Here is a 9992-nt window from a genome sequence, read left to right on the forward strand (position 1 = left end):
AAATATTAAAATTATTTATTTAAAAAAATCCTAGATATAGGGCATATACAAAACAACAAGTATAAATGTTAATTAATAATTACGAAGAAATTATTCACAGCATAATCCGCTTTTCTATAATGACTTGTGTCAAAAAGTTGACGCAATTGGCTGATTTTCATTTACTACTTTCCCTCCTTACATGTAAAAAAACATAAGCACTAATCTTCAACTTGGCTAGACTTCGTAGCATCATAAAATGCGATTATAACTTTATTTGGGGTTCTGTAATTATAATAAGTTAGACTATTAATCAACTTTATTTAATTCTATATTTTATGTTTGATATGGCGTATCTTCGATCGTCTTTGGTTTAAAGGTTTAATATATAATTTATCTTCGAACAAGTCAAAAAGTAGAAAAAGTAGGAGACTATGGCATTTCCCAAGCTTTTTGAATTATATTTTATAAAGCTCTACTACAATAATACTAGTTTAATTTTAATTATCTGAAATTTACATATTAAAATAATAATAAGTAATTGAGAGTTAATAATTAATAAATAAATATTCGTAAAATTAGTTAGTAATATCTCTATATATATGACTTAGTTTTTGTATCAAACAACAATAATAAATATATATACAATATCAATTCTTTTTATATCTTTTCTTAGATTTAACATTGCATAATAATCTAATCTAAATACTTTAAATATATAACCAATTAAGTAGTGAGTATAAAAATTTAACAGGCAAGAATAATGTTACTAAAAGAATAAAAAATTACTAAAAAATGCTTTAAAGATATTTTTTAATTAAATGATAATTTTTGTGCTCAAATAAGTTTGTAATTCCTATAAAATACTTATCTTTTAGTTTTTGGACTTATAAAGAATTTTCTTTTAATTTTGTTCCCGTAACACTTAAAATGTTGTGGTTTTATTAACAATTTTTTTTTTCCTTTCGCTAACATAACAGGTTAAATATTGATGTGTGACATGTTCTCTCACATCAATGGTTTAGATCATACCATGTTATTATTTAACTTATCAAGTTAATACTTAATCAAATAATTGAACTAGTGGACTACAAATAAAAATTTTACAAGTATCAAAATTAAAAAAAAATAGTATTTTATAAGGACAAAAGTTTATTTAAGTATAAATATTTTTATATTTTTTATATATTAAATCCATAATAAAATTTTAAAACTTTATTATTATCTTTTTATAAGCGGTCTTATTAATATATTTTTTAACTATTTCTTTTTATCTCCAACAGTATAAATGCCTTTTTATTTTATACTTACTTTATCTAAAAATTAACTACTTTGTTAGGTGTATATTATAATCGATCAAACATTAAAATTAGTCACTGATAATAGAAAATATACGTAGAAATATAAAATATATATTAAAAATAAATTAAATAACACATATTTATACATAAATATATTATAATTAATTTAATAATTAATTTTAGTATACAAATAATACCTTTAAAAAACTAAAGTCATTATGCAAAACAAACCATTCAAAGAAAAAAAATCTCGAAAATATTGTGCTTGATTACAGTAATAATATCTAGGGGAAAATTTTAAATATTTTATTTTAATTAATAAACGCATTACAAGTAGATTAAAAACTTTAACAATGTTTAACTTATTACAAAAAAAATATTAAATGCTTTAACTAATATTTTAGCACACTTATTAATAATACTCCAATATCTAATATGCTCGAAATCAAACAAGAAATAATTAGTCATCCACTCTTTCCACAAGCTAGTTGAAGATATCATCATGGGCTCACGAGGCACTCATGATTCATGACCCAATTTACACCAAGTGGTTGTGTTAGTAAGGTTCCATTATCACATCATTAATCATTAATTAATTACTGTAATGAAAATTATAACTAGAAGGCTGCATCTTCCTATGAGTCTATCATCATCACCACCTAAAAATTGCCTTGGTCAAACTTTATTTCCAAGGCTGCATATTCCTTTCTATTTCTCTTATGAGTCTTATCCTTATAAATTGATTTATTTCAATTTCGAAAATGATATAAAAACACTCTATCAATAATGTACCAAATTAAAGCGAAAGCCAAAGAAAATTAAATTAAGTGGTCAAAATTCAAAATACTCGTGCTCTTGCATGTACTTTATATGCACTTTCTCGGTTTCTCCTGCAACTACATTCGGAAAATATATTATGATTTATGTGGTTAACAATGTATAAACTTAACTGAATATATAATAATTAAACTAGAGTCATTAGAACTAATGAATTATAGTTCAAATGACATAGAGCTTGTTTGGGTGAACTTTTAAAAAAAATCTTTTTTTGAGTTATTTTTTTTAAAAGATTTTATGAAAAAGTAAAAATAATTTTATGTTTGGGTATCTCATGCAAAAAGATTTTTTTATCTATCAATTATGTTTGGATATAACAATATAAAAGTACTTATTTGTTTATTTATTACATGAAAAATATTTTTTTTTTAAGAAAAAATATCTTTTAAAAAAAGATGTAAATTACAGTTTCTCAAAAAAGATGTTTTTCTGATTTTTCTAGTACTTTTACTTTTACTACTCGAAATTTGCCAAACACGCTAAAAAATAAAAAAAGATCTTTTTTATCAAAATAAAGGCGCCCAAACAAGCACATAATCTTCTCATATTCACCTAGAAATAGTGAGTTCAAGTCTTATAACTAAGGGTTAAGTTCAATTTTGGTTCCTAACGTAGAGGTCGAAAATTTGTTTCGTCCCCAACTTTTTTTTTGCTACAAAATGATCCCCAAAGTTTCAGTTTGTTTTAAAATCGTCCGACGGACGAAAATACCCCTCCCTCCCCTCTTCTTCCTCAACACCCCTCTTCTTCCTCAACATTAACCTAGAAGAACAAACCCAGAAACCAGAAGCAAATGCACAAACCCAGAAACCCATCTTCTTCCTTAACATTAACCAGAAACCAGAAGCAGATGCACAAACCCAGAAGAACAACAATGGATGTAAGCAGCATCAAAATTCCAAATTCAAGCCAACATCAAAACTCAGAACTCAAAAAAATCAGAAATCATCAAAACTCAGAAAAAATCATCATCTGAAATCAAACAAACAACAATAAAAACAGCAAGAAATAGAAGAACAAGAGTAATAGAAGAACAACAACCCAGAACTCAAAATCATCATCATCTTCAAAACTCAAAACCCAAAATCAGAAAAACGAAAACCCATAACTTAGAACAACAACAACACAGAAACCAGATTGATAATCATAAGCATGCAGAAGCAGCAGAACCAGAAGAAACCACAAGAAACCAGAAACCAGAAACCGGCGAGGAGCAGCGACCCCGGCGGCCGAGCGAAGAGCGGCGGCATCCGTGAAGACCGGTGGCGGCGGCGGTCCCCCTTCCCTTCCCCCTCTTCTTCCCGAAACCCCCTCCCCCCTCTTCTCCTTTCGCGTTCCCTTCCCCCTTTCCCCGAGGAGCAGAGCGGCGGCGGCAGCGAAGAGCGGCGGCGGTAATGATGAAGACCGGTGGCGGCGAGAAGAAGAAGAAGAAGAAGAAGAAGAAGAAGAAGAAGGTGGTGGTGGTGGTGCGGTGCGGTGTCGGAGGGCAGCAAGGCGGCGGACGGCGGTGCGGTGGTGCGGCGGTCTCCCTTCCCTCCCACCTCCCCTCTCCCCCCTCCCCCTTTTTCTCGCGCCCCCTGCTTTCTTTCTCTCCCCAGTCCCCAGCCCCTTCTCTATCTATCCCTTTCTTTCTTCTTTTTTTATTTATTTTATATTTATTTTATTTTATAATTTTTTTAATAAGGGGTAATTTGGTAATAAAAAAATAAAATTGGTAAAAAGGACGATTTTAAAACAAACTAAAACTTTGCGGATCATTTTGTAGCAAAAAAAAAGTTGGGGATGAAACAAATTTTCGACCCCTACGTTAGGGACCAAAATTGAACTTAACCCTATAACTAATGACTCTAAAAAAAAAATAGTTATCAGAATTTTTTTTTAAATAGAAAAGGAAAGAGGCCATTAGGAGGAAAAAACATGGACGTGTTTAATATATTTTCTTTGAATAAATAATATAATAAATTAATCATATTATTTATTCTATATTTATATTAATTCTAAAATAATAAGTGATTCTTGTTTAATTCAAATTATTCAAAAAAATTTATTTTTATTTTTACCACGTAAGATCAGTTTAGAATTAGTTCTTATAAAGGCAATTTACGCAAATAAAATAAATGAACAAAACCTTTATGCAAATACAATATTGGCAATTTTCAGACGCAAATGCAACAAACGCAACTATATATAATTCGCTACACCCTGCAGCGGAACTCAGTTGCACGTAATCCGCTACAGGGTATCGCGGATTACGTTGAGAGATGGTTACTCATAAACCGCTACACCCTCTAGCGGATTATGAAGAGTGTGGAAAATCGGGTTTAGATATAACCAATATTTACCTAAATTACTAAGATGTTACAAACTTTTATAGTACTCCTAACATTTTTTAAGTCATTTTTTAAAAATTGTTTTGCATAGAAAATGGCTTAAAATGGCTTAAAATGTCCTTTATTCTATGCAAAACAAACCCGGTTTTAGAAAGTGTAATTTTTTTAAACATAAACCAACCCGGTTTTCCACACTCTTCATAATCCGCTAGAGGGTGTAGCGGATTATGAGTCTTGCATCATATGAGCATAAACCGCTACAGGGTGTAGCGGTTTATGAGTAACCCTCTCTCAACGTAATCCGCGATACCCTGTAGCGGATTACGTGCAACTGAGTTCCGCTGCAAAGTGTAACGGATTATATATAGTTGCGTTTATTGCATTTGCGTCTGGAAATTACCAATGTTATATTTGCGTAAAGGTTTTGCTCATTCATTTTATTTGCGTAAATTGTCCTTCTTATAATTGCCCTTCTTATATATATATATATATATATATATATTTGAACGACAATGTATAAAATTAATTTAAATTAATTTAAAATTATTTTATTTTATATTCATTAGTTATTTTTAAAATAAATACATAATATTAAATATAATAAATATGTAATTTTTAGATATTATATATATTAATTACTGCTCATTAATATTTATCTCTTTGAATGGAAATCTTTTTGAAATAAATTAAAAAAATATTTATTTTCCAAAACAAATTTTTTTATCTTTATTCTTTCGAAATTTATTTTTTTTAAGTTGGAACAAGTTTGTTTGGTGAACTTCATTGAAACTAACAAATATGTTCATTAGTACGGTAAAATTGTTCCTATTTTATACAAATTGAAAGGTATATTTTTATTTTTCTATTTGATTCACATACTTTTAAATTTTAAAATTTTTAATTAAAAATTTAAATAGTTATAATTTAATTTAATTTGATAAAAATAAATGTAGTCATATTATTATATTCATATGTTTATTTAGTTTCAAAAAATTAATGATTTAAAATCTATAATTTTAAATTTAAAAATCAATGTACTTATATTATTTTTAAATTAAAAAAATTATAAATAAAAGCACTCTTTCAATGGATTAGGTACTTAGTGTTCGGATACCTAATTAAATAAGCAATTTAAATTTTCTAATAATATAATAATTTGATTACATGATTCTACATAGAGATAAATGGATAATTTTAGGAAAATTGTATTAAAATGGACAGGTTATGTGAAGATGAATGTTAGACTTATTTTAATTTAATAAATTTTTTAAAATATAAAACATTGAATTTAAGATGAGAGTTATAACATTTTATAATATAATAGAAGGGTGTCCTGTTTTGTTAGGGTATTTTTGGTTCTGTTAGGATTTTATAGATAAATTTTTATTTTTAAAATTAACCTTGTGGTGTATCTTAGATCTAATATGGCAGTCTTGGCTGTCTTTTATGAATGGAGTAGAAATCAGTTAGAAGAAAAAAAAAACAAATAATTCATTTTGGGATGAAGACATTAAGAAGGGACTGGAGAAATGCTCTAAAAGTTTAGTAGAGAAGTTTTTGGCGGATGGACCATTCAGTACAGGTAATTTAGAAGCGACACTCCGATCAATATGAAGACAGTTAGAGGGTTTTAAAGTCTAAGATCATGGAGGTAGCTTTTCAAAAATTATATTTTGAATATAAGGCGATGGAGTGAATATATACATATCACATATTCAGAATTTTTTCATATCCCTATATGGATACAATTGTGGAGAATGCCTGAACATTGCAAGACTATAGGGCTGGGGAGGAGAATTGGAGAGACGATGAAAAAAGTAACGGATGTATGGATTTTTTCTATGAGGGGTAAGGAAGAAAGAATTATAAAAATACAAGTATTAATGGACATAACCAAACCTCTGAAACGAAAACTCAAGATCTCTAACAGCAACAATAAAGTTATTGATCTTCACTTCAAATATGAGAAGATTAGTAATTTTTGCTATTGTTGCGGGAGTATTGGGCATGAGGTTAGGGCATGTAATACTTATTTGGAGTAGATAGCGAAAGGAGAAACAAAGGAGGAGGAATGGGGGTATGGCTTAGAGCGGATCAGTTTGAATGGCATCCGGAGAATCAAAAAGAAAATAAAAACTCAAACTGTCCCAATATAGTGAGGGAGGGAGAGAAAAAACAAAGAAAATCAATTCCGGTGAGTCTAATCAAAAGCTTTGCTAGTCTTTTTGCCCAAGAGAAAAATTCACAATGCAGAGGCCAAGAGAATAAAGCACAAAGCAACCGCAAACTACTAACACAAGAAGGAAATAAAGGGGGAGACACAAGGAAGAAAGAAGCTCTAGTACCAAAAGTGCAACAACAATAGTTCAGATTACTACACAAGAAAACGCGTTCACATTTGGTGCGAAGGAGGGTGAAGGGGGACATTAGGGAGCTAGAAAACAGAATTTAAAGCAGTTAGCAAGGAAGACCCACACCCACAAATCTATTACGAGTTAAAAGGAGGTCTGGAGGTTCAAGGAAAAGCTCTAATGGAAAGAAGCAATGCCAAGATGATGTGTGGGAAGTGAATAAAGGGGAGGTTACCACCTAACAATTGACACCTAAGGAGGGATGAAGATGATGATGTGGAATTATCGAGGTTTGGAAAAATCCCTCACAGTTCATAACATAAAAAGAATTAACAAAACTCATTCCCCCGATGTTTTATTCCTATGTGAAACAAAGAATAACTCCTCGACTGTGGAAGGTGTGTTGCAGAGGTGCGATTTTAATTCTATGTTTACAGTTGACCCAATCGATATGGCGGGAGGATTAGTAATTGCGTGAAAAGAAGAGATTATAATGTAGATTGTGAAGCATGATTCCTTTTTTATTTACTTCAAAATGGAGGATAGGCAAGGCAAAATGAAATGGGAGGTGATAGGTGTCTACTTGCACACTAAAGAAGGAATAAGGGCGGGACAATTTAATAAAGTTCTGGGAGTTCTCGAGAGAGGGGGTGAGAGTATTATAGTGATGGGTGATTATAATGCAATCCGTTCCAATCATGAAAAAGAAGGTGGCCAAATTAAGACTGCAACTTCCATATAGCACTTTAATGATTTTATCAATTTCGGGAGGTTATTAGACATGGGATATGAGGGTGATAAATTCACATGGAGCAATAGACAATTCGGAAGGAACTTTATTAGAGAAAGGTTGGACAGAGTTTTAGTTACGAATAGCTGGCGAACTGAATTTCTAATGGCTGTTGTGAAGCATCTAGAGGAAACAGGTTTTGATCATAGACCATTACTTCTCTGTTTGGGGATGGAGGAAAGGAGGGAGAAGCGTCATTTCAGGTTTCAGGAACGCTAGTGTGAGAATGAAGAGGTTATTAATATAACCAAAAGATCTTGGAAGGTCGACATTCAAGGCTCGCCAATGTACAAGTTGGCTGGGAAATTAAAACATTGCAGGCATAAAATTGTTGAATGGCAAAGAAACTCTTCCTCTAACTCACAAACCCATATTCAGCACCTTAAGGACCATATTGTTCAAGAATCCAATAAAGGTTCCGAAGCGAATGGAAGTAATATTCGAATATGGGAAGCGGAACTAGAGGAGGCATTGGAGCAGGAGGAACAATACTGGAGAAAAAAATCAAGAGTGAAGTGGCTTAATTGGGACAAGGACACTAAATTTTTTCATTCCAAATTCCAAGTCAGAAATAGAAAAAATAAGTTAGTAGAGTTGGAGGATAAAGAGGGTGGAATTGCTAATGATCCAGAGGGTATGACGGCAGTAGCGCAAAAATACTTTGAAGATTTCTTTGCTACTAGCCAACCTAGAAACCCACTATACCAAACAAGATAAATGCAGCCACAAACAAGTCCCTGATTTGGCCAGTTACTGAAGCAGAAATAAAAAGAATGATTTTATCAATTTCGGGAGGTTAGTAGACATGGGATATGAGGGTGATAAATTCACATGGAGTAATAGACAATTCGGAAGGAACTTTATTAGAGACAGGTTGGACAGAGTCTTAGTTACAAATAGTTGGCGAACTGAATTTCTAGCGGCTGTTGTTCGGGGATGGAGGAAAGGAGGGAGAAGCGTCATTTCAGGTTTTAGGAACGCTAGTGTGAGAATGAAGAGGTTATTAATATGATCAAAAGATCTTGGAAGGTCGACATTCAAGGCTCGCCAATGTACAAGTTGGCTGGAAAATTAAAACATTGCAAGCATAAGATTGTTGAATGGCAAAGAAATTCTTCTTCTAACTCACAAACCCATATTCAGCACCTTAAGGACCAGATGTTCAAGAATCCAATAAAGGTTCCAAAGCGAATGGAAGTAGTATTCGAATATGTGAAGCGAAACTAGAGGAGGCATTGGAGTAGGAGGAACAATACTGAAGAGAAAAATCGAGAGTGAAGTGGCTTAATTGGGGAGACAAGGACACTAAATTTTTTCATTCCAAATTTCAAGTCAGGAATAGAAAAAATAAGTTAGTAGAGTTGGAGGATAAAGAAGGTGGAGTTGCTAATGATCCAGAGGGTATGACGGCAGTAACGCAAAAATACTTTGAAGATCTCTTTGCTACTAGCCAACCTAAAAACCCAGAAGTCGAGTTGCAAGGTATACCAAACAAGATAAATGCAGCCACAAACAGGTCCCTGATTCGGTCAGTTACTGAAGCAGAAATAAAAACAGCAGTTTATTCAATCAACCCTTTCTTCTCTCTGGGGGATGATGGTTTTACAGCCAGATTTTTTTAATTCTTTTGGGAGAATATCAAAGGTGACGTGGTTTAGGCAGTAAAGAATTTTTCCTCCAGAGATAAAATTCTTAAAGCCTTCAATCACATACATCTGTCTTATTCCAAAAGTATTGAATACTAAATCTATGAAGCACGTCCGCCCTATAAGCTTAAGCACTGCGTTTTACAAAATAATTTATAAAATTCTGGTCCATAGATTACAAATTGCGATGAACATAATTATAAGTGATTCCCAGAGTGTTTTCATCAAAGGCAGGTTGATTAGTGATAACATATTGATTGCTCATGAATATATACATTTTCTGAAAAATAAGAATTATGGGGATTATGATATGGCATTGAAGTTAGATATGAGTAAGGCCTATGATCGGGTTGAATAGAGTTTTATGTGGAATATAATGCAAAAATTAGGATTTTGTGAAAAATGGATAGTTTGGATAAAGAAACTTATGACAACAGTTTCCTATTCTGTTACTGTAGAAGGTCAACCTCATAGTTTTTTCAAGCCATGTAAAGGGTTACGACAAGATGACCCTCTATCTCCCCATCTATTCCTATTTTGTGCAGAGGGACTCTCCCATCTGCTCCACAGAGGAGAACAGAGACTGAAAATATCCGGGTTGAGACTCAATCAGAGGTGTTCTAGAATCAACCATTTATTTTTCGTAGATGATTCAATACTTTTCAGCAAAGCAAGTGAGAAAAAATACCAAAACTTGCTTCGGATTTTATAGGTTTATGAGGAAATAAGTGGGCAAAAAATTAATCTTGATAAGCTAT

Source organism: Arachis ipaensis, chromosome B7 (assembly GCF_059453495.1).
Source record: "Arachis ipaensis isolate K30076 ecotype BB chromosome B7, ASM5945349v1, whole genome shotgun sequence".
Lineage (NCBI taxonomy): Eukaryota > Viridiplantae > Streptophyta > Magnoliopsida > Fabales > Fabaceae > Arachis > Arachis ipaensis.